Raw genomic sequence first — 26775 nt, forward strand, 5'->3', positions numbered from 1 at the left:
ATATGTTTGTGCATGTTACCTATGGTTGAGATGTGCGTCTTTTGGTGTTTTCATCTCTTTCTTCTCGTTCTTCTTCTTCTTCTTCAATATATATATATATATTTTTTTTTTTTTTTGTGAGTTGGTGTGTTATGCGACTAATTGGATATGAAGGACCTTAAATAACCGATCACTGTTCTACATAATTAGCTTTTGTACGACAGCCTCAAGTTATGGTGTAAAACACAATAAGTACAAACGTACACATGCGCACTTACGTAGTTACGTACGCTGCGCAAGTTTAATAGCGATCAGCGAGCAACGTCATCATTTTGATCAACATGATGGCCGTCGTCGCAATCGTTGTCTTCTCGTACGACGTCATTGTCTGTTGACAAGTAGAGCATAAGAATTTTTTTTTTTTCTTGCTGAGTATGTATTGTGCTTGTAATTCATCAATAACAAAATTCTTTGATAATTGGCAAAAATTAAATAATTCTTTGATCACACAAAAAATTTGCGAAAAGGAAAAAAAAAAAAAAAAATTTCCTATCATATTAAGGGAGAAAAGAGAAAACACATAAGTCATGTACATATTATTATTATTATATTGTATTCTTTTAATGCACATTTTTGACTGCGAAATCTTTAAAATTATAAGTAATGCAATTTATTAAAATCTAACCAAGGATTGCTTGAATTTGGAAAATTTCACACTCAAGCAATTTGTTGGTGTCGGCCGCCCGCGCAGGTGACTTAACAGATGCCGCCCCGTCGTTTTTGCAATCTCACTTATCCTGTTTTATTTTTGCTTTACTTATTTACTTATTTATTTTATTGAATTTTGTTCATTTTGCTTTTTCTTTTTTACTTTTCTTCTTGTATTAATTTTCACTGCCATTCCAAAAATGTTGCTCTCTGATCTTGACTGTGATATTCGTGTCTGGTTTATATTGAAAACCGAAAACTTTTATAATAATATTTAACATGTACAGCTCGTCTGCTTAACGAGATACGTGATGGACATATTGAAGCACATCATCCATTCCAATAACCAATAAATGTGCTGCGGTATGGTGGCATTCATTCACTTTACTTCACTCACTTCGGCAAGTAAGGTAACACTTGCTTACCACGCATGCAAGCACTTACATTTCATTGATATCGATTTTTAACAAACTTAACTAAAATCTAAAAATAACAAAAACAACAAAAAAATAAGAGAAAAAAAAATTGTGGTTAAAACAAAAACTTCATTTGAACATTAAAAAGCAAAGGCGTTCATTTTATTCATTCGTTCCACTGCCACAGTTTTTGACAAACTGTAGATGACAACTTTACTGTACCCTGCACCGCACACTTTGTTGTTCTTGTTGTCACATCGTTGTACGAAAACAAGTGCGTGTGAAAAATATTACTTTGAAATGTGTGCGCTTATCTGTGCATGCGTTGCGTTGCGTTGCGTTGCGTTGCGGAGCGGTGCGATACGTGATAATTTTCAATATCAATTGCATTTAATGTGCATGTGATATTTGTGCATGCGTTTGTACGTTTATTTCTTTCTTTTCTTTATAAAATGCTTAATATTCAATTTTAGTAACATTTCGTTACCATAGAAAGGAAAGTCGGCTAAAAATCTTATCGTTATCGTCATCGTCATCGTCATTCAGCTAATTATTAGATAGTCCACAACATGTTGAATCTTACTATCATTATTTCAGCTCTCAATTCTATACAACTGACTGACAAGCTAGTAAATAATGGATATATGTATATATAGAAATAATTTTTTTATACACGAGGCTCAGTACTTTTTCGACCAGTTAACATCACAATCATCTAACGTAAATGCTATATTTTAACTTATCTACTAGTAGGATTGTAAGTTCGAACATTTGACTCCGCATGAAATATTTGATATTTTCTCCAGTTTACTCATTTTATCCAAATTATTTCAATAATTCGGTTTACCCGTTTTTTCCCCCTTCATTCATGATACCAATTTTACTCATGTTGTCCATTCTATCTCTTGTATTGTATTATTTCACTACTTATATTTTGCTAATTTTATCCCTTTGAGTAAGATAGCTGAAGGTGTCAGTACATTCAATGCAAAATATTACGTGAGTGATTTGAGCGAAAAATGCTCTGCTCCCTGTCTTGGCTCAAAGCAACTTAACTTTCACACCTAGAGACTTCTGTTCTTTTGCCAAAAACTCGACTAAAGTTCACATTATTAGTTCGAATTTGTGTGAGTAGTTGCAACGAAAACAAAAAAAAAAAAACTTAAATCAACACTTAAAGTGATAATGGATACAGACGCTTCCGGAAGCATTCGGAATTATTTTGTAGGCTGAGCAACGTAATGTTTTACGTCGAACCTATTTATAAAGAGCTCATATAAATCTGCAAGTCCTAGTACTTTTCCTATAGAATATACTTTAAGTTGTTAGAGACTGAGATCTTTTTGCTTTCTGTTTTCATATTCTCAATGAAGAGACTACGAACAAGTAACGATAAACGGACAAATCGATGTGGACAGGCGTTTATCTAAACTATATGCAGTTCGTGAGATTTCTGTTATCTATTTCTAGATGTTACAAATGCTAAGAGGTCGCTAACTTTCGATATTAGGTACAAAAAAAAAAACAGGAAAAAGACAAAAGGAAAGATTAAAACATCCTTGCATCCTCAACATAAACATTAAAGTATTTACATTTTTCTTATTTCATGTCCCTGCAGCAATTAAATTTGATGTTTACTATAATTTATGCATTACGTAAGTTTTTTGTATATATATATATATATAAGCTTTCGATGTAAACTCATTAAAAGTTATTAAAAGTTACTTTTACTAAAGCAATTTAAAATTCTCTTTTTTTCTTTTTCAAACCATATACATCCAAAGTGTCTTTACAAATGAATTTCTTTTGAGACAGGACTATCAAGTAAAAGGCTTAAATGAAATAATACTAAGCTAAGATAATGGGTCTGAAGCTATATTTGACGGATCGGCTGTTTGCTCTTTTTAAAAATATTCTCCTTCATATTTATCTCTTCATTATATTTTTCAATAGTTCAAGGAGTGTTTAAGTCAACACAAGAAAGAAAAAAACGCAAAAAAATTCACAAACTTCTATAAGCCCTTGAACAAGGAAACAGAATCACCTCAACTTAAAAAACGATAGGTTTATGTGAATGATAATGAATTACAAACCACGACAAAGAACTTGTCTTTAGCCTTAAGTAAATAAGAGTGGAAAAACTAAAGCCGCTTGGCAAGGCGACTCGATCGTTTCATTTGTAGAAAATCGAATTGTATCCTAATCTAAGTGAAAAGAAACGCAGAACAGACAATTTCGTCAGCGGAAACTGAGATTTCAATTTGATTGTTATAAGATGTTCATCGTCAGCGCGAGAATCATAGTTTTTTTAACTTGCGTGAAGTTAGCCCACTGTACGTAGCGCACATTTTTATCTTTGCTAAAAGTGGGGCAATCTTCACAATTGGTTCGCGCCTTTGTTAAGGCATAATGATAATTGAATGATATTGAAAAAGTAACAAAATGATGTGAAAAACTAAATAAAAATAGAAAACACAAACATTAATAAAATAAGAAATCATACAGAAATGTTATAAGAAATTAAAAGAAAAATTTACGGTTACTATTTACCAGGTAGTGCATATATATTGTCCGTGAAAAGTTACAATACACAAAGTGCTTATAAAAAATTTTAACTAACTTTCCCTAGAGCAGATTTTTGAAATGTTTTCAAAGACGCGACAACCTATCAGAAAAGCCAAGCAGTGATTCGCAGCCATTTGGGATTTGTCTTTCTGACCATTTATATCGGTAAAAATTCAGTTTATGCTAAGCCTATGCCCTACATAACTTATTTTATTTAAAAACAATATCGTACCTAAAGCAGTTGCAATATAATCACAATGAGTTAATTTAAATAATTAAGTAAAATAAGTAATTCTCGTTGGGACGTTGGGTCATGGAAATGAGATTAGGTATTCCTTAAAGGTTGCAGCACTTTTCACGGTATATCAAAAATCTGTAGTTGCGTAATGTCTCTGAAAATTGCTATAACACGACATGGACATTGCATCGTTTCAGTGTTTGTACTGCAATAACTTAGCTTCTATGGTTTTGTGATCGTAACTCGAGGCTTAGTTTGTTCTATATGTGCACGCTGACTGATATTATTTAGTTTTAATACTTATTTGACATGTTTGTTTTCTATATCGCGATAAACAGTAACTTAGCAACAACATTTTAGCGAATATGCGAACCTTAAACAATGTGGGTTATCTTGATGGGCTGTCTTCACTTTAATTTTTCTAAGGTCTTTTTGTTTACCTTACAATCTTTTTTTTTTTTGTTAAAAGTAGCACTAGGATCTACCAAACTGAATTGTGAGATGTTTGGCTTAATTGTTAAATTACATCCAAATATTGTCGAAATAGTAGCAAAAAATCCTACTCATAAATAGCAAAAAATTTAAACTTATTTTTTTATATGCATATACACCATGCTTGAGGTGGTTATAAAAAATAATGAATATAAATTTTCCTTTTGGTTTTTCTTCACTACACTTGTGGTACGAAATTCCCGATTATTTAATTTATGTAATCTTAAATCCATATAAAATATATAGAGTATTTATTTTATATTCTTCACATCATGAAAACATTTATGTTGTGTTAATGGCACCCATACGTATGATGATAGAATCATTGTGTTTTCAATAGACCAACTAAAGATTTCTTGTTAAGTTAATTGTCTGTTATTTGGCTAAGAGCAAAAAAAAAAATGTTAAAAAGCAAGTAAAAAGCAATATTATCAATAAATATATATTTATACTCTGCGCCATTTGCGGTATAGCAGTATGTTGAGTTCGTGCGAATGCATGCAGTACGTAGAAGGACGCAGAGTTGGACCCACTTTTAGTTATGTCAAACGATTCAGAATGTGATTCTAAGCTTTTCTGTCTGCCCATCCATCGCGCTGAAATTTTTTATTTATTGTCATGAAATGTGATGTATCGACGTGTTTTAGCCTAACGATGGATGCTATTCAAAATGGTTCGAAACGGATAACTTATTCGACCACTTCCGTGTCCCAATATAGTGTGTTTACTTGTTTTTTTATAAACTAAGTTTTATAAAATCAAAAAAACAAACCACAAAAATTGCTAAAAAGACATATAAATAAATATATTTACTTTTCTTATTTTGACAATAATTAACGATAAATAATTTTTTTTTTTTTTTTTTTTTTTGTTTAAGATCTCTACAATAATTATTTTGAAAGAAAGTTGTTTAGTTAGATTTTTTATTTATTTAACTGTATAATCTGTGCTATATAACGTACCTCCTGTAGATTTTTGATAATTTGATGCATTGTATTTTTAGTTGTTGTTGATAGGTAGAAACACTTTCGAAAGTCGGCTTTCGCTCTGTGTTTTTAAAAAGTTTTTAATAAAATCAAATATAACAAGTAATAGTTGCGTTTTTATTTCGTTTTTATTTATTTATTTATTTTACTTATTTATTTTATTTTTTATTTTTTATTTTTTTTTTAATGAATATTACTGATGTTGTTGTTGTTGCGTAATTAAATTAATATCAGAGAATCCGCACAGCTGTCATAAAACGGTCGTTAATGATTTCTTATATACGATAAGAAGTTACTAAAATCATTCATTTTACTGGCCAGTAAGTTCATTTGGTAGCAGAGAAACTTTTAACGGCTGCCTTTTATAGATCGTAAAATTAGCGTTTTTTTAAATTTAGTATATCATATACTGACGCAAATAAATACAAGCTCAAACGTGTACGATTGTAATTAAAGAAAGAAAATCGCTTCTGTTATTAGTAATATAAATAAGAGTCAATAGAGAGCTATAAAATGACATGAATCGAATGTTTTCATATTCATTATGATAGCAATAAATAAGTACTTGATAATATTTAAATTTAACCTATCCGAGTTACTATAGCTTCGCTTGTCTTAAAGGTAAGCACATTCAAATAATCCACAAATATGTTCACTAATCGTAGTGATGATGTTACGTTTCGTTTATTATAAATTAGTAAACTGGGATCATATGATAATATGTTATTATTAATAATAATAATTAAAAAATGTCAAAGTAATACAAATATAACAAATTATCTTTGTGCCACGTTTATATAAATATTTTTGAAAATTACATCATTGGTTTTGCTGCGAAATTGACGGCATGTTGCACCATCTTGTTGAAGCCGTAAAGTGTGTTTAATTTACGTTAATATTTGGATCCACAAAATGGATGAGTCTAAATAGAGGTAAGCAATCGAACTTTAATCGAATTACTCTTACTGAAATTTTCGGCAGAAACTTTCCAATTTGTCCAAAATTTCAATTTAAAAATCTTATCGATATTGTCCACAAAGAAGTAACAAGTAACCTAACACAGCACAGTCCAATTTAATAAAACCTCTGTAAATTTTTTCGGTTTTATGGCGAATCGTCACATCAACTATAGATGACATATATTAATATTATTTCCGCAAAACTAGCCGAGTAGGTAGGAACCGCGACCAACAAGTCGATATTCGCGGCTTCATATCTCACTGCGGTAGAGTTTATTTTGGTCGTAGCTGTAGTTAGTGTCCGATCGGTAAAGGGATATACTAGAATAGATAGTTGGAATATGCCAGCTACTGTCCGACAGCCGAACCGAAAATGCATAGACAAAGGAGAGAATTGAAAATGGAAATGGTAAAAAGACAAATCGGTGAACAGACTAGTACTCTTTGATATATATGCATGCATTCATCGTGCCTTCGCTGTTTATAATATTTTTGAATATTACCAACGAACGAAGAAACTTAGTATGAGCTATTATGGGGGTAGATAAGTACAGGAATAGAACTATTAAGTTAAATTTAACTAAAGTAATTAAATTGACCAACAGTTAATTTAGCTAATGTAATAAATGTACACATGCATGCATGCATGTATGAAGGTAGGCTTGCGACTCTTTTAATACCCATTACACCAAATAATGCCAAGATACTATTAACAATTCTTATGCATATGCATGAAAATGTTTTGCATGTAACAGTTGTTAACATTTGTGATTAAAGCGAGACCAATTCATCATTTGCTAATTAGTGGCCATAAATTAAAATTACAAAAAAAAAAATAAATAAAACAGAAAACATTATAAATATATATAAACGTACAGGCGCATGCATATATTTATGCTATACTAATGTATATGTGGATTTGTGACCAATAACGAGAATATATACATGAACCAGCTTAACAATCACATGTTGTTGTTTTTTGTTGCGGCCACAAGTGTGAACTATGGCTTTTCCGTTTTTACTAGGATCAAATATATCTCTCTCATGAGCATAAAAACCCACAAAATTAAATTAAATTGTCCTTTAACTGTACCCTACGAGCAATGCAAAGACGGCATCATAAATTAATATTTGTTTTTACTCTTTTACATTTACTGTACCCCGCAGAGCGTATATAATCGAGATATTCCCATGCCTTGTAAGAAGAAAAAACGTGCACGTTTAAGTTTCAAAGCAAAATCTCATACGTTCACTTAACACATGTGTAAGCTAATGTCTTTTTGTTGTTGTTAAAACCGCAACAGAGGATATATTGGCCTTTAAATCTTTATTATATGCATTGTAGACTTTAAATATTTCTGATTAGTTTGAGAAGTCCGCCGCCCTGTTTATCGATATCGGGTGGTTAAACCTTTCATTTTAAAATCTTAAATAACAAAAATTATAAAGTTGCCCTTCAATGCTATCTTTCTCGCAATATCTTGCCGTAATAAAACATTATTACATTAAGGGCAATCGTTAATAAAAATCAAACCGCAAATTAGACAAATTTAACAATCCTTCATAACATATACTTATACTTACTGTACGATTTCTCTCAATTACATTCTGATTAACCAGCTAAATAATACAAAACAATCATATGATTAATAAAATGAAATAAGAAATAAAAATTGTAGTAAAATACTGATAATGGATTGCAGAAGAAGAAGAAGAAGAATAAGAATAAGCCGCGCGAAAACTTTAATCATAATAATCTGATTAACAATTAGTGAAACATTATCTTATCTATTGAAAATTGGAAAGTAAATAATTTAACTTTTAGTTAATAATGTCAGCTAGAGAAATCTATCTCATCATTAGTAAATCCTCAATTGGAATGAACATATATATCACGGTCTTAAAGCAAAGGCTTTAACGTCATGCTTTACGAAAATGCTTTATAAATGCAAGCCTTCGTCACCATTCTCAGTAAAGGTTTCGAATATTGATAATACCGAAGAGTAGCCGATTATCAAGTCAGTGTACGCGGGTTCAAATCCTGGTGCGGTAGAGTTTGCTTTTGAGTCGTAGCTATAGTGACTGCTTGCCCAGTCCGCAAAGTCACAATATTTACCGGTTAAAGGCATACATCCGCTAGACTGCGATCAACGCCCTATCTATTTCCCTTTCTTCTCGTCTTTTTAGCCGTCAGCGTATTACACGAACGGAGAACATCCGTTGAGTGAAAAAATCGGAAAACGAATTCGACATTACACCAATTCTGACACTAAATTCTTCATGTCTTACCATAAAAAATCGCTAGGTTCGAGTAAATAATGCCCCATGACTTTTCTGAGCGAATGGTATTACCAACTTTTTTAAGAAAGGATTAACATTCCAAGCGGATGAATAATCTCCAAACTCTTGACGCTTTGAAAACGAATATCCGTCTTGCTACGGCCGAGCTAATGTCCGGTATGTGCGGACAAGTCGACGAAGCTTATTTCAAAAGGATCCAATCATGTAAGATGTCCCATGGAGGACATTCGAATGATGTTGTATTCGGTAAGTAACAACAAGGTCCAAACAATATATCGAAGAGAAATTTGACCCAAATCTTAACCGAAAACCCGTTTTATTTACGTTTGCTTTCGGAACCGTAAAATGGATAACGCAATATATATTATGTAGTATTAAATAGTAGATTAAGTTTAAATCGCTGTTGTATTGAATTTTTGCTAAATTTTTAGCATTTACTTTAAAATTAAGTCAAAAATATTTTGATTCATATGTGTGGAGTTCATTGAACAACTTATAAACACTTAATTAAGAATAATAAATAATTACAGATATGTGCGCTGCCCTCCTAATGCAATCAACGTAAATTAAATAGTATTGAAATTAAAGAAAACATTCTAATGTTGTTGCAGTTTAAAATCAAGTTTCATTAACGTTCTGTAGTAAAACAACAGGCAACCTAGAATTATTAAATTTTTTTCATCATTCGCATGTATTTATATGTAACTTACTTCAGCTAGAAGCAGCAGCAGTCATACAAAAACAAAACATTGCCGTACCTCGACAAACTATAAGTAGTTCAGGGCACTAAAAATAAGACACAAGCAGACATCAGGACGGAAGACAAGAAGTGTACGATAGACGGACGTGATGTGAATTTGGAAAATCGTCTTAATGTAGATGATTGTGAGTTTTTCGCTTATACATTTTCTTCTTTCTATTCTTAGTATATTTTTCCTAATAAAAACGGCTTTTCCGTTCTATTTTTTTTTCTTTTTTTTTGGGTAAAAGGATATAAAAAACTTTTTCTAACAATTTGTTGTGACGACGTGTATGGAATGCAATTTTTTAAATATTGATTTTTATTACAATTACACAAATACATATATATGAAAAAAAATTCTAATGAAAACACAGGAACACAAAAATTTATATATATATAAATTTAATATATATAAATTTATCTATATACGTAGTATATATTTATTAAACGGGATATTTATTAAAGGTACATCAGAAAATATATTTAAATTTATTTAAATAATTGCTATAAAAAAGAAAATGAAATAAATTAAGATGAAATATTTATATTTATATAAACACATAAGTACATATAAGTAGATTAAAAACTGCATACACATATATACACAATGCATAATTTACACACACACACACACGAGCCGCATCAACTCGTGGCAGCGGAGGTAGCAAAGCTGCTGGCGCCATTACTATCGAACATGCGGCGCTCTAGTCAAGATGCAAGAAGTGGTAACAGCGACGATACTACACGGCTCTTTCGGTTGGAAAAAGGCGCTCGATATATCATCGTGTACAAGAGGCATCCAAACACTATACCGGCTTTGTGCTCTAAATATTGGCACCGTATATCGTACGGTGCCGAAAGATGTTCTCGCTGCGGTCTAAAGAAGACATGTATGTAGCCAAACTTCACAGCTTGCCGGCTGATGCGGCTAAGCAGCGTGCAAAAGGCCAACTGTTGGAAGAATGGCATGAGCGCTGAAGCAGTGCAATTAGAGATAGATGGAGTCATCGGCTAATACCAGATCTGCGGCCCTGCTTCAATAGGGAGCATGGTGAAGTTGAATTTTATTTTACATAAATAATAAGCGGCCATGGTTATTTTAGAGCTTATTTAGAGCTTAAACCTATGTCAGGTTTAAAATACATCAGGACCAATTTTTTAGTTTTTGCAAGTGTCTCGGGGACGCTGAACGAATATCGAACGGTGAAGACTACAGACGGAAATCAAAAAGTTTCCTCTCCCCGACAACCTCGTTATAAATATGTTGCACGGTCTGAAAATATGGAAGACGGTAGGAGGGTTCGCCGCAAATATAGTGAGAAAGCAAAGAAACGAGGAACTTCAACGTAGACTTCTAAGTACTGCCTAAACGGTTACCCTGTCTGTGAACGAATACCAAACCGGTGGTTCCACTGAGCCGTGGTAGATGTATAGGTGGTTTTCCTGTATCAAAAAAAAAAAAAAAACAAAATAAATAAGTAAATATATTTTCATTTTAGTACTCAATACATACGCAATATCTTATTCAAATCCATTCACCTAATCGTAAATATTTCAAATTTTATTTTTACACGACTTGGCAGCATTTTGTAGATAATACAAGAACACAAATTAATGCAAATTGAGAAAAACATTTGCAAACTTTATCTCAAACTTCGAACTTTCATAACGAGATTATTAGACAAAAAAATTCAAGATTCATTTTGAAACTATCAATTAAAAAAAACGAAAATATCTTTACATAATTCTACCCAACGTAAGAAGAAATTTAAAATGGTCAAATTTCTCGATTTAATTAATTTTTGAATTTATTATTATTATTATTATTTTAATTTTAGACTAATGAAATGAATTCTTAGACTAAAAAAAGACATTGAGCACTAGCAACACAGGCTATCGGCTCAATTTTTGAATTTAATCTGATAGGGTTCATAAAAATGTATTTCTTATTCCATACGTGCTTTTTTAGATAAGTTTTAACATCGCCGCCGTAATTTCAGCAAATAAAAAGACAGATATTCATGCTCATCAAGAATATATACACTTTATATAGCATACTTTTATGCGATACGAATATTTAGCAAGTTTAATATAATACTTGTAGCTTGCCACATAATACGAACATTAAGCTTGAAAATACTTTCGATATATATTCGAGGCATTTACATGTTGCTCGTATGCGTTTATAACTATTTCCGAATTAATATTTACTATAAACAATCTATTATTAGTATATACGGATCAAAAATTTTCGTTTCTACTGTAAATGTATGGCTACTTTAGGCATATATGTGCGACGATAACGATCATATTCAACCTCAAAATCTAGGATCAAAACTGAGTTCTACTTCTTTGTCGTAGCAATTTTTAAATGTTGAGAACTTTGACATGAAATGAACGGACAAACGGAAATAACTAAAACAACTTAATAGCTCATGTACTGCAGCAATGTAACATAATTATGTTATACAGCGTACACAATGTATTACATAATATATGGCGTACACAACGCCTTTTGAAGAAGTGCTATTCCTGACGGTTACAAACGCCAAATCGAAATTAGCATACTTTAGTATTACATATAGGATGCATATTACTGAATTCAATCAATAACATTTCCAAACCCTGCATGGCATGTGAAATGTATTTTTCATGCGTTATATCTACACATGCATTACATGTCGTTTATTTCAGTTATTTTCCTTTTAATAAACTCAAGTCATTTAAGATTGGCATCTTTCACATGCTTGCGCATTGGTTGGTATTTGGTCAATTTCTTTTTTCCGCTTCTTTGAACCCCTTCATGTGGAATAAGTCAAATCGTTTCTATTTCGACATTTCGATTTCGTTTTACATATGGATGAATACGTTTTCCAGTGTTTTCTTGTTTTCTCAAAATACAGCTGCGGGCAAGTGTATATTCAATTTATCTATTTTTTTATCTCTACATACCTATGTAAAGAGTTCTGCAGCTAAAAATTTTTTTCGAATTAAAAAAGAACTTTTTCTTAGCAGCAACCACGTATATCCAACAATAATAAACAAGTTAGAAATTATAGCAAATAAATGCAGCATCATAAACTATGGTTAGGATTTTTCATAAGATGGTACTCCCCGCTAAATTGGGCGATTAAAAATGGGATTCTTCTTCCGTCCGTTATTGTGAACCCTAAGTTCAAAGCGAAGAATGTATGTGCTCGTATGACGGGTAAGTGGCTATTATGTAACTACTAAAACCCAGCTTTATTCGTAAGAGAAACAAATACTTCCTTAAGAATAACGGTACTATGCCGGTTTGCTTGCCAATGATTCGCGTTACAAAGTATAGTGCGTTTTTCCTACTAATGAAACCTTTGGCACTCAGAATGGTACGATTTTACAAGAAAACTCATCATCCAGATTTAAGATAGACCCATCTTTTTATTACACCGATCAATTCAGAAAGTGATTCTAAGCTTGTTTGTCCGTCTCTCCAATTTGTATTTTTCTGTTCTACTTACAGCTCGCCATTTTTGAGACACTTTTATGGCATACCGGTACATCGACGTCTTTGGGCCAGAGACGAACACTATCGAAAATAGTTTGAATGGGTCCACTTTTTCGGCTACAGCCTAAATAAAGTCTTATATTGAAAAATCGTTATATCAATAAAAGTATAAAGGAAAATGGTGTGAGGCATTCTACGTTCGACCGGGGCTTACTATAACGTTATTGGTTCTTTTGATTTTTAGAAGAAGAGGTAAAGCAGTTCTTTAAAAATTAATATCCTGTATAGTGTACATCTTTCTTGGAATTGGAACATAAAGTAAGAATTATTGAGATAAATATTTACATACGACTTATTATAAATTCTTTATCAAAAATTACTGATCAGTTTGATAGCAACGGTAAGTTCGTGGTTATGATCCGGCTGCTGTTTTATATTTTTTATTAAACGAACTTTGACAAAGAGTACCTAAGATTTATTCGTATCGTCCGTTTATAACCTTGAAACCTTAAATAAACTCTGGTATATAAGATTTTGTTATGATGGCAATATGAAATTTCGATAAATAAGTCGAACTTTAAGATGTGAATTGTGTCACCCTTAAAGTGAAGGCTTCAACAAATTGAACTATGAAAAGAAACTAGAGCAACCGTTGCGACATAACATCAAACGAAGAAAGTGAGAAAACTCTACGCCTTACTTTAAAACTTTGATGTTAACGTTACGTTTACTATGAGTAGAAAGGCAAGTGACGGGAATATATCACTTTGCTTTGCCATATTCTGAAAAACATAATATTTGTGCCAAAACGAGCGAATCTAAATTGTCTACTGATTCTGCCATTTAGCAAATGTTCATAGGTTATTATTATATATCTCTTGTACTCGCCCGTGCCCCTAGCCATCCAGTTTTAGAAATCTTATGGATCCCACCACCTCGTTTCGTTCGGAGCACCAAACCGTATCCGGTGTTATAAAATGGTCGCCAAACATGTCGTGTTTGATCCTGCAGATAGCCTTACATTCAAATGGAATATGATGGGCCGTCTCATTCGACGCTTGGCAGAATCTGCATAAATAGGTATCGAACAGACCCAAGTTTTTCAGGTGGCACCTGAGGGAATTATGACGGCTGTACAAGGTTGTGATCAAGCGTAGGTCACTTCTTTTTAGTTCCAGCAGCATATGTGCCATGCCGGAAGATTTTATAAATCTTTTTGTTTGCCGTTGTCCTACAGCTTGCTTTCAATGGTAATACGATTTTCTCTGTGCCCGTTGCGATACCAGCCTATTAATATGGCTTCTTGGTACGCCACGGAAACGTTCAAAACCCATCATCATTCCTCGCACCCCTCTGCTAGCTAGACAGTCTAACGTTTTCTTACCCTCAAACCCCCATTCGCCACTCACACATATTAGGTGTTTGTCGTTGTGCTTGCCTAGATCATTCGATGCTTGAAGGTACTCCAACACAAGTCTAGATGTTATCATTCTCCCTTTTGGACCCTGAAAGGCGGGTTGACTGCCGCGATATGTGCAGGTCAGCTTTTTCCTTCCTTAGAGACTTCTGCTAAGAATATGGAGGATTGGTATTGCTTTCTGAAAACTTAGACCACAAGCAGCAGCCCCAGTTTTGCCACTTTCCACTTTTGAACAATCGGTGGAGAGTTTCCTTGTTTCCATCCAGCTTTTAACAGCTGGTCACAGTACTGCGACGCAATGGTCAGGTATCTTGACAAATAGTTCGTCCGTAATATTTTTCAAACCTCTAGACGGTTCCTGAGATTTCCCAATTTTAGTTTATCGATAGTGTAAGTAAGTAAGTGCGTAAATAGTAAGTGCGCTGAGATAAGCTTCTTTTTCTGGAACTATAGAAAGAAGTGTTATGACCAGCAGCGCTTCTATGGTGTTCAGGATTTCTTCGGTCATGTCAATGCAAGTGAGACGTTACATCTTCACTGCCATTATTTGCTCTACCTTAGGCCATTAGGCCAAACTGCATAGGTTAGCATAGGCAGCATTATGGTAGTATAACATTGGTAGATCATTTTTGGGCTTATACCCCATGTTTTGCTGTATGGGCGTTGACATGCATAGAGCGTTCTCCTTTTTGATTAAAAAATGTCAATATAACTGTAACACAATAGCATTCTAACAATCGAGAAATGCATTTTTTTTTTTAATATAAAAAAGAAAACGCAAAAAACAAATTAAATCAATTTTATTAAATAAAGCCATTTTTAGAATTTTGCCAGACTTTGTTTACAGCAAATAGTCATTGAAGAGAAAAGTACAGAAGAAAGTATTATTATTATTATTATTATTTTAGACTAATGAAATAAACCCTTAGACTAAAAAAAAAGACATTGAGCACTAGCGGCACAGGCTATTGGCTCTAAAGAAGAAAGTAAAAAACACACAAATTTGGAATTTGTTCAAAAAGTACGTATAACAGCTACAGGCACCTAGTTTATGAATAATATTTTTCCGGGTTATTGTGTAGTATCGCGTAGTTTTCACTTTTTACTTATACCGTGTGGAGAAAGTCATAAGAATTCTTAAATAGGACCTTCACACTGATCAATAACCGATCAAGTTGCAATGCCGTCTTAGCAACGTATATATTATTCAGAGAGGTAGTGACTCATCGACTAAAACAAGTGTTATTCAAAAGAAATTAATACACGGCGGACGGTGTAAAAAATTTTAGTTCAATAAATGTAACATTTTCTTGGTGAACTTTTAAGTGTCCGAATTTCCAAATCTTGAAATAGGATCTCGACAGATATATCGGCACATCCGATTGTAATCCGATCATGCCCGGCCAATCAACAAATTTCCTAAAACGATTTGTCATCTATCTCCATCGTTAAATACAAAAATTGAATCTTACACAGGTACTCAATTGAGTTGAGTGATCACCCCCCGGGGGGAGAGACAATCCCCTAGTAAGGGGGCCTTTCTTACCCCCAGGTGCGCAGATGGTTCACGGTGTATGGCCGTATGAACCGTCACTCTGGTAAGTGTGAGGCCTAGCTGCACTCGACTGTTCCACTTTGGCTAGGAACTGCCAACCACAACCACCACGAGTACTCCCCGAAGGGCCGCACCCAAGCAGTCAGGACTCACAAATTGATCAACGATATTCGTTCAAAAGGGTAAAAAATTTGCGCTCGCTTCCGCCATAAGGCTTCCACGGCGCCGTTGATCAATTACCACCATTACCCGCAGGCATCCGTGACATATGTTCAAAAAGTATGTAGGCAAAAGGGGAAAAAGCCTTCCGTCAAATCCCTTTTTTAATATTTGCATGTACTAATTAATTCTCAAGAGGGTTTTTATTAATTGGCCAAAGAGAAGGCCATCCATCAATTCCTTTTTGTATTATTAATTCTACTCTTGAAAAAAAACTTTTATTTCGTTACGACTTTATGAACAAAGTCCATCATACACCCGCAGGCATGCGTGGCTTTGTGAGGCGAGCCTCCTCACCCCCGTAGCTCACAGTTTATTTTGCAAAGCCTTTGGCATACTTTGGGCGGTTGTAAAACAACCGCACTTGTATTTCGGATTCACCATACATCCTGGTACAACACCAAGAACTACTTTTCTTCGAGATATATAGGTCTCGGGTATTGCACTGACATGGCAGGGGCGATCTACCATGCACTCGCTAGATTACTACCTTCAACGTACTTAAATCCATTCAGAAAGTTCCTAGGTAGTAACTTGCTATAGAGTGAAGAGTTTATCTTCCAGCCAACCCCTCCACCATCTCTCAGAAACTCGTCGCCGAGTTAGTAGCCCAAAACCTTATAATGAGCACAGTAAATTTGTATGTTGTTTTGGAGGAACTCGTTGACAAATACAAAGATTAATATTTTTTAAGAAGGTTTTTTATAGAAAAAGGGGCTAAGTATAATCTTCTATTACATCCAGACTTTTGTACATATTTTCAATACGCCTCATTATTCATTAATTTTTCTTAGCCAAAGTTTTTTTGGCAAATTCTTTTCACATAACGATATTTTTCAAATATGGCGTCATAAGAGGTGTGCTTTTAAAAATGATTCGATTTCACTTATTTTTCACATAGGCCGAAAGAAAACCGTGTAGCAAATTCTATCAAAACACCTCGAGAATTGCTACCAGCAGATTGAACAATGGCTTCGAAAGGGGAGGAAGATATACGCGAAAGACATATAGAAATAGTTTTAGAGCAATAGCAATAACATCTTATAAGCTATAGAATTAGTTAGACCCTCCTCCTCCCTTTTCCTCTCAAATTTTTCAAAACTAAGCAACAGACTTTAAAAATTATCAAAGGGTTTTAAAAATGTGATCTTAAGTTCAGTCACTTTTTCTTTTCTACCCAATTTTATGGATTTTATTAACACACCAAAACGTACACATTTCTCTGTTTAGTAATGTGATCCTCTTGGTCTTCAATTCCATTCCCACAAATAAAGGAGATTAACGAATCGAGTAACACTGTCTCTGCTGTTGTGCTCAATATTTTTGAAACAACGTAATCTTTCTAATTTCAAATTTACTTTAAAAATTATATAAGATCTTCATTTTCGGACCGGACAATCCTGTACATAGGTAGATAGATTTTTGCTAAGAAATCAATAAGTATGTCAGTACAATATCAGTCTGCCATGTTCTTATCAAAAATATTAAATAGAAATTTGTTTTTATTAAATTTTTAAAAAAATTGCATCCGATGTCATATTTGTCTTAGAAAAAAAAAAATATTTTGATTTAATTAACTATCGGTAGCAGTACACGTGCCTTTCTTTCTTTCATTCCCCTCTAGATCCTTTAAATAGTAAATAATTTAAAAATCATTTATTCTTCTTTAAATTTTTATCACCGATTTACAGTGAAATCCAAAAATATTCCATATATATGAAAATATATCATAATAGTGCGCGACACGGCTAAACATTGATGTAAAATTAAGTACCGGAAATGTAAAGAAACAATGAGTAACTTAATTTGAAAACTCTCACCCCCGAACAATGTCTCTTTATAACAATGGTATAAATGTAGCAACAACAACAAAAGCAAAAACAAGATGAGCAACATGAACAATAATGGTAATTTAAACAATACGAAGTGGATGGAATATGATGATTAGTTACAACTTTTCAACCAGAAAGCACAGGCTGAACGTGGTCGATTCATTTGGCTGTGATGAGAGGAGAGCGGTAGTGTGAGTATTTTATAACAACAAATTCGATTTTGACACCAGTTTTTTGAAATTATGAATATGCCAGAGGGTATGAATTGACTTGACTAAATGACTGACTGAGTGACTGAGTGTAACGGAAGTGTCACTAAACTGAATTTGCATAATTTTTCCCAAAAAAAGGAGAAAACAGTAGCTATGGCAGCAGCAGCAGCAGCAACAGCACAAGCGACAGCAACAACAACAGCCGTATAAGATGATGAGTTTATATAAAGAAGTCTCGCTTGGAAAATTATTAAATGAAGACGAAGTACTAGATGTCTTAAAAATCTTTCCATAGGCGAAAAGCTTAAATGAAATTTGCATTTCTTTAAAGGTTTATGCAATATTCACATAAACATGTTATGTTTTGAATTTCGATTATGCAAATTTTCTTACAATAATCAAATAATAATGAAAGGTGGCAAATAAAAATGAAAATATGAGAAAATGGGGAGCCTTTAAAATTAGATTAAAAGAAATCTTAAATAAGACTTCAATTGATTTCATTTAAATTCATTCAGTTTACAAATCCAACTTAAAAACAAGCATCCATTCAGGCTTTTGCATATCATTTATACCCTGTAGAGTTCTAGTCTACTTTAATGCGATACTACTTCTATTTAATTCGTTCTAAAGCTTTTACTAATAATTGGTTTGTGTCTTAACTCATATAAATTATCTGATGGCAACAAGCTCTTTCATTCAAGAGTTACCTCCAAACATGCAACATCAATAAGTCTCTCAAACCCAACCATACAGCGTAAACAGAATGCCGAGGTAACTAATCAGCCAGTCAGCCAGCTCATAAGTTAGTTAGTGATACCTCACTTGATTGACACTTCACTTGACATTTGAGAACGCATGAAAGCGTTACTTAAAAGTCGCGATAAGCGCATTATAAACTAACTTAAATTGCTTGATTGGTCAGTATTGTGCTCGGCTTGCCGCGTCTACGCATAATCTTGTTATTATTATTATTATTATTATTATTATTATTAATGGAAGTGAAGAATTTTAAGCGAATCTCTTGTTTGTAAAAAAAAATAATCAAAATATTATACGACAATCACAATTAATTTAATAGGTAAGCGTTTGTAAAATTATATTGAAAAAAAAAAAAAAAAACAATTTTTCCTTAAAGCAATTTTTAAACAAGCCCAGTTTCTACATTTAATTTTTCCTCCTACCGCCCCCTTAAATGTACACATAAATAGGTCACACATCGTTAAGTAATGTATGCACATCGTTGCTCGCAAATACGTGTGAATTGTTTCAGTTTCTTTCTTTTTTATTAGTTTACCAACTACTGTTATTCGTAAACATATATAAAACAAAAAAAATTATATATACACACGAGCGGCAACGTAAACAAAAGTGAAAATTAATGAATAATAAATTAAACTGAAACGCAAACCTATTAAAACTTTGTTGCTTTGTATTACCATTTTTGATGTTATCATCACATCATGCATACCTTTGCTCAGCTAATTGCCTGAATGATTCATGCATCAACCGAACATTGGAAAAAAGATGTAAAAATGTTTGATTCAAACCCGCTGGAGGGAATAGAAATTAAGTTTAAAACTTTTATTTTTTTAATTCGAACATGTATTAAACAAAGTCTTTTTCGTTTGTTCTGCTTTACATGCGTAACATAACTTAGCTTGTGGTACCAGATATCATTTAGGCACTTTGTGCAAACGCAAGCAACGCTTAGAAAACCTTGAGATAGATCCAGATAAATCTATGTATTAATCGATCGGGTATATCTGGATTGCTTTAATCTTCAAGTCATTTGTCTGTCCGATGTCTGCTCATTTATTCATTATATTCAGCGTACAGCTCCCAATTTTCGCAATATGTTGAGGCAGTTAGTTCACTGAAATGTTTTGGCCGACGGACGATTTCTGTTGAAAATAAATTGGATCAAATCACTCTACTTATACTGTACCGTTTTATAAAAGTCGTTGCGAATTGCCAAAGATTGTGTAATGCACGGTTTTATCCAGCTATGTGTTTTTTTACCTTCTTATGTTTCGAAAATTTTTTATCAAATAAAATTTGTAAAAATATCCTTTAAGCGGTCTGTAGAGGTATACACAAGAGTATAGATGCGCTTTTTATAATATTGATCGATGACGAATCAATCTGAATCCGTTTGTCCGTCTGTCGGTCTGTCCGTCTCGTTTTCTTTTCTTCAATCTACAAGCCGCAATTTTAGAGATATTTTGATGAAATTTGACACACCACCGTATTGTGGCCCAAGAACGACCGCTGTTGAAGATGGTTGAAATTGGACCATTGTTTCGACTATTTCCCCTGTAACGCTTCATTTTGAAAAGTTGATACGTGAATAACTGTAGGGTTATGGAGGGTATTTACTGATGGGCCGTGCCCCCTATACTGTTTCTAATGTTTTGATGTGTTTTAATAAAATTATTTTGACTGACTGACTTAAGTGAAAAATATCAACCGCCTTATCTATCTCGTTACTTATTAATTATTATGAACGAATAACTGACCTGCGAAACTGTATTAAGACAATCAATAAGACGGCTCAAAATATTAATCAACGAAGACGAATGAAGAGAAGACATGAATTTGAACTGCGTATTGATTATTTTTTAAAATCTCTTTGCAATCTTCAAAAGAATGTCTGCCCTAGATTTTAACTTCAAATTCAAATGTTTTTGCTGAGATTATCTTAGTTCCGAAGATATTATTCTCGAATTTTGTAATCTATTGCGACTGTATCTTGCATTAGGATCGGCAAGAAATACAAGCAAGAAGATTGTTTCGAAACCCCAATTTTATATAGTTATTTCGAAAAAATTTCCAGCCTTCTTTGTAGTGAAACTGCAAAATGCAGTGAATTTTTCAAGAAATTTGAACCATGTTCCCACTGAGGCAACCTGTGACGTGCTGAAGGTAAAGCAAAGCTATCTTTATGAAAATTATAGAATGAAATGTTACTTTTCAAACACGTAATTTGATAGGACGAAGCCGTTGTGTATCACCAAACGTCATTTATTGATAATAACCTCCCAAAACTTTTTCCGAAAATTGATATTTCATGACAACTTGAATATATAGTTTTACCCTTGCCAGCAAAATTACGAAGTTGGTCAGCGATAGTTGAAAATATTTCTCGTTATATATGTTGCAAGAAATTATAATATTTACTACAAATAATATATAAATGTTTTCTGTTGTAAATAAACATAAATATATTATTTCGAAAATGCAACCTTAAGATTTGTTCATAGATAAGCAAATACATATAATGTGCAGTATTACTTGCTAAATAAAAAGCTTTTAATTACTTATAGAAGACAATTTTCTTTAAATGCATTAATTGGGAACGGCAGGAACGTAACTTTTTTAAATAGTACTAAGTCGTTTTATCAACCAAAAGCATAAAACCAAAAGTTTAATGCAATGCCTTTTAATACTTATGATCGGAGGATAGACGTACTCTCATTATGTCAAAACGTTTGCAAAACCCTGAAGGAAATTTCGAACATACTATAAAATGTAAATGTTCTTGATCCATTTCAAAAGCTGAATTGATTTAAGCATCCCCGCCTGCGTAATGCATGTGTTAAACATTCATTTGTTCGCAAATATGGAGATATCGCGTTCGAATCTGACGAAAATATTGGTAGTTTGTTCACACAGACTGGCATATAAAACGGTGCAAAACAGGTAAAGGATATCAACTCTGCGATGTAAACTGAGAACACTTCTACTTCCAAATGCACAGGAATTGGATTCTTTTACTCATTATCGAGAAACCACAACAGATATAACGACAAAAATTCCCACATATATTCTATGAGCGGTTCTGCAGCATTTGAACGAAACGAACATGGCCACGCCTACAAGCTGTTATTAAGTATCAAACGTTGTTTTTTTTTGTTTTTTTGTTTTTTTTTTTTTTTTTGAGTAGAAATTCGGCTGCGGTCAAATATAATTTTTCTTCTTATTTTTTTTTTTTTTTACAAAAAGTCACCAACTTTCCCAATAGCAAATGTAAATAAGTAAGAATATTATAGCCGGGCAATTTGCCGCCACCCGTATATCCTAAACCGATTCGCCTGTTTGCCTACAATTCTTCATTGAATTTTAAGATAATACACCAATAATTGTACGTACTTTTCGCGAAAGCCCTCATACCGGAGGATACTTAAAGCGTTAACTTATTGAAAACTGTGTTATCTTTCACCTGTCACCATAAAAAGCCACAAATTAGACTTTGTCGCCATGTAATGGATTTTTGAGAACGCCAGTATATTTTATTTTTTTTATTTAACCGTCGAATTCAAGAGTAAATCTTATACTAATTTTTTTAAAAACTCGTATACAATATGAAGGAAGATATAAAAAAAGAAGAATAATAAAAATAAACTGACTTTTGATCCAAATTTCTTGCGATCAATTTTTGTGTTAACCTGCTAGTAAGGACTAATTTTTATCATACAATCTTAAAAATTATCTCAAACTTATAGGGACATATAGGAATTTATTTTTCATGAGAATCCTTATATACAATGGCGTTCAAAAAATAAATCTACTTAATTCGTTTACATCAAAGTATTCCTATGTATCAATTTTCCGCAAAGTATATAAAAAATTGGACATTTTTCTTTCATAGATGTGCGACGTCAAAATTAGGTAAAGTTAATTTCTATGTCAAACTACTATTATGGGCCAGTTTTCACTAAACTTGAAAATTAGATCTTTTTACCATATCAAGATTCAGTTGTAACCAGTCATAGGGGTGTTAAAAAATTTTTCCACCCAATACAAATTTTTCACATCATTTAGACAATTTAAAACGCAGAAATACTACTACTCAGCGATTTTTGTGTGATCACAAATTTGCAATACTTTTCTAGTCGCGACAACTTTTCAAAATAAGAGTGAAAAGTGATCTGATTCCTACTTGGGCTTTACACATGCGTGTACCAAATTTTTTTGAAAGCTGCGACCTACATATTGAATACAAAAGTGCATAGACATATATCGGACTGTCAAAGATTAGACGGACAGACGGGCAGACAGGCAAGCTTAAATCGATTAGAGACATTCTGAAGCCGATTTTCTACACACTGTTTCGAGAATTTTTTCTTTCAACGAAGAGAGCGACTAAATACATTTCTCTAAAGTGAGCCGTTTATAGCAGTGTCGACAATGGTTTCTCTGCACCAGTACCATTTGCAAAGTTTAAGACAAATTGATGGGTTTAATAAATAGGTAAAAAGAATTACTTATATTTATATAAGAAATTGAAGAAATGTGTATTTAGTTTAATATTTTGTAAATTGAAATAAACTCAGAAAGTAAAAAAAAAAAATATTTTATTTAACTTTTAAAAAAGCAAATACTGAAAGCAGAGGAAAACAAAATTATTCAACAAAGAATTATCTTGAAGGGCGTCTCCAGATATTTTATAACCAAGGAGAACAAATTTTTTACAAAATATAATGCTTTTGTAATTTTCATAAACAAGCACAAGGAGCCAGTGCGACTTTTTTGAACATGACAATTGAATACAGTTCAAAAAGCAGTTACCGAGAGTTTTTAAAATATTGCTACGAAGACCGTTAGAGAAATTAACGGGAAAGTCTACTGGGTACACTGCCGAAGAACAATAGCAGCATAGCTTCATATGTATGAGGAATGTAGTAAATCAAAAGAAGCGAACAATAAGCTGAAAGATCGAGGGAGTCCAAAACGATTTACAGTCAGAAATCAAATTGCAAGTGGCACGTTGACGGCCTTGAATGATCGAAGAGTGAGCTCAGGATGCCGTGCCGAAGAAGATTTAGTGCAAATGTATAGGCCATCGTGTAGCGACAGATTATTAACTAATTTTTAATTTTAGTGGAAAGTACCTTAGAAAGTTATCACAATGGTAACTGGCAGAGTGTATTGGATCGAGAAACATCCGAAAGACGGAAACGTGGCACACGCGAGCAGACTCGTAATTTAAATTAAAAATTACCTTTTTAGGGACAATTAAGTAGAGGGCAATGTTATGAAAATCCCATATTTGACTAGTCAATGATCTAAGGAACCACATGGAAAAGAAAGGTAAAGCTAAAAACACATTCATAAACACTTTAACTACCTCACGCAGCTGATGATTAACGGAAAGATTAATAATGATTAATAAAATATTTATCGGAAAAGGAATTAATAACTAAAAATGTCGTGGTAAAGTTAATTACTCGTAACTTGCTTATAAAAGGGTATATAAGCAGGGTAATAAGCGGAAGACAAAGTCAATAGAGTGAAAATAGTTGAATCGTAATATTCGAACGGATAGGACCGGAAGAAGAATTAAAGCGTCGTAAATACAAATCCCTGTAAATAACGTGTAAACAGATCCCCTAGGGAATGGTAAATGAAACCTATACTATCCTAAAAGCCACAATTCTTCGTACCGCTTAATTTTAAAAGCAATTGAATAAAAACGAATAATTGCTAAAGGCAGCATTTTACGTTACAATATATTACACTCTATCGTATATTTTCTGAGCAAGAAACTTCTTAATGGGTTCGGTCGAAAATAAAATATTTACAGAGCAATTTATTAAATTTTGAAAAGAAAAATATGAAAACACGAATCTTTGTTTTTTTTGTTTTTTGTTAATCAGCCCATTCGTTATTTTGAATATTAGCCTTTTGTCAACTAGAAAGTGGTTCAATTGTAATGCTTTTCCTATTCAACAAAATAATGCCCTCGAAAAATGTTGAATATTTATTTATTTTCATATGTAGATTAACTAGGTAAACACGCCTGGGTTGTACCCGCACACCGATGAAATCAGTATACCATTTAAGTGATGGATATGGTTACTAAGCGTAAACATTTGTAAAATTTAGTGCATTATATAAAATGAGCATTCAAATGCGGACGTGTATATGCAAGTGAGGGTGTCATCGAAGCATTGACAACGTAAATCGTCCATTTTCTAATTCGTATTTAATTAAGTGCCTAAAATAGTAACTTGGCGTTCAGTTAAAGTTGTTTTTCGCTTTAGCGGGTGCAATCGCTATTAGTTGTTATTGTAGGCGTTTGAGGTATTTATTATAGATGTAAATAGTGATCCACACTTAGGTATTAAATAAACAAAAAAAAAAAAAAAAAAAAAAAACAAAAAACTGGTTATAGTAAAGATATTTTGCTCTTCGTTAATGATTTGATAAATATTTTGAAAATTAATTAACTAATCGTCAGGCTAATCAGCTTAATCTAAGATTAAATCAGATTGTCATTCATTGAATCTCCTTTGATAATATCATATCAAAATAAATAGCCATACTCTTATTTAAAATAACGCTGATTCACAGGCTCATTCCGATGACGGCAATAAATCGACAGAATTGAACCATATTTTGAGGTTGGTCATGTATCGAATGCTGAAATAAACAAACATAAACACTCTTCGGAAATGTTCAAGTGTATGAATACACGCATTATTAAATGTGTGTGTGTGTGTGTGTGTGCGAGTGTGTTAGTATTTGTGTGTATATGCTAAAATGATTAAGTGCATAAACCGGTTTTTGATAAAATCACATACAATTTAAATTGTAACCAGTTTATGTTTTTTATTTTCATTATTCGCAATTTTATTCTAAATTTAGCCTGATTTTCTGATTTATTTACAAAACTCTGACTGCCTATGTACAGTCAATGGCAAAACTGTGGTGCTGTTTCCCTAAATCAATTCAGTTGAATTTCGTTTAGCTCCTCTAAGATTGCACTTCGCATTTATGATCCATTTCAATGGATCAATTGCCTAAGTTATTCGATTCTCGTGGAATTGATTGATTAGATTTATTTAAAAGCTTCTTTTTCTCTTTTGACTTCATTAGTGAACTAAAGCTCTTGGCTCAATAAGTCTCGTCAGATTTCTCTAATCGCAGTTTAAGACCGTCATCTCCTAATTTTTGTGCATATAACTGCGGATTCAAATCTCAAGTGCTGTAGAGCTTTCAATGAAGTCGATAGGCTTAGATGCTAGTACTTGAAGTCTTTAGTCTAAGAATTTATTTCGCTGTCTAAATTAATTACAATAATGATAACAATAGAATTCTTCTACATCAGGAATTGGGAAACTTGTTTTGTTTTCATATGTGATCTAAATGATGAGCGAAAACATTCAGAAAAGTTACCTTCAACGTTAATCTCTATGTTCAGTTGTGCGCTTTACTTAACTCTGAAATCGTCGCTGTTTGACTACAATCGCAACAAGAGCAATATCTTTATCATCTTCATTTTTGTTTATTCCAGTTTCACTTTGCTCCTTTTTTCTAAATAAAAGTAATCGGAATAGTCGGAATTATTTGTTTATAGTAAGATCTTCAAAGTTCAAAGAAATTGTTTAAGTGATTTCTTTGTTAGTAAAATTAAAATGTTTATTGTGACATCTCACTGCAGAAGACTAGAAACTTATTCAAATTCTGTCTTAATACAAACGATAGTTAATTTTTTGCTTTATGTAAATATACACAATAGTTCGTTTATGTAGAACATAGTACGATCCTCAGTCATTTGAATTTTATTAAGTTTGAATTTCGATATAAAACTGATAACAATTGCAAATTTTTGCTATGTACTCATAGTAACACAACATGTACTTCTGTGGAAATGAAACA

At 32.8% G+C, this 26775-nt stretch overlaps 1 protein-coding gene across 3 annotated transcripts in view; it reads left to right on the plus strand.

Annotated features, from left to right (window-relative positions):
- Positions 1–693: 693 nt before the first annotated feature.
- The window catches only part of LOC119632286 (ADP-ribose glycohydrolase OARD1), a 31473-nt gene continuing 5391 nt past the window's right edge, over positions 694–26775 (plus strand). For 2 of the 3 annotated variants that reach the window (XM_038025113.1, XM_038025115.1), the window contains exons 1-3: positions 694–707; positions 16762–16764; positions 18922–19192. The gene's annotated coding sequence lies outside the window, so the exon portion shown is untranslated. The remainder of the gene's footprint in view (positions 708–16761; positions 16765–18921; positions 19193–26775) is intronic. The other variant, XM_038025114.1, reaches the window with a different exon arrangement.

This window comes from Glossina fuscipes, unplaced genomic scaffold, assembly GCF_014805625.2.
Source record: "Glossina fuscipes isolate IAEA_lab_2018 unplaced genomic scaffold, Yale_Gfus_2 1, whole genome shotgun sequence".
NCBI lineage: Eukaryota > Metazoa > Arthropoda > Insecta > Diptera > Glossinidae > Glossina > Glossina fuscipes.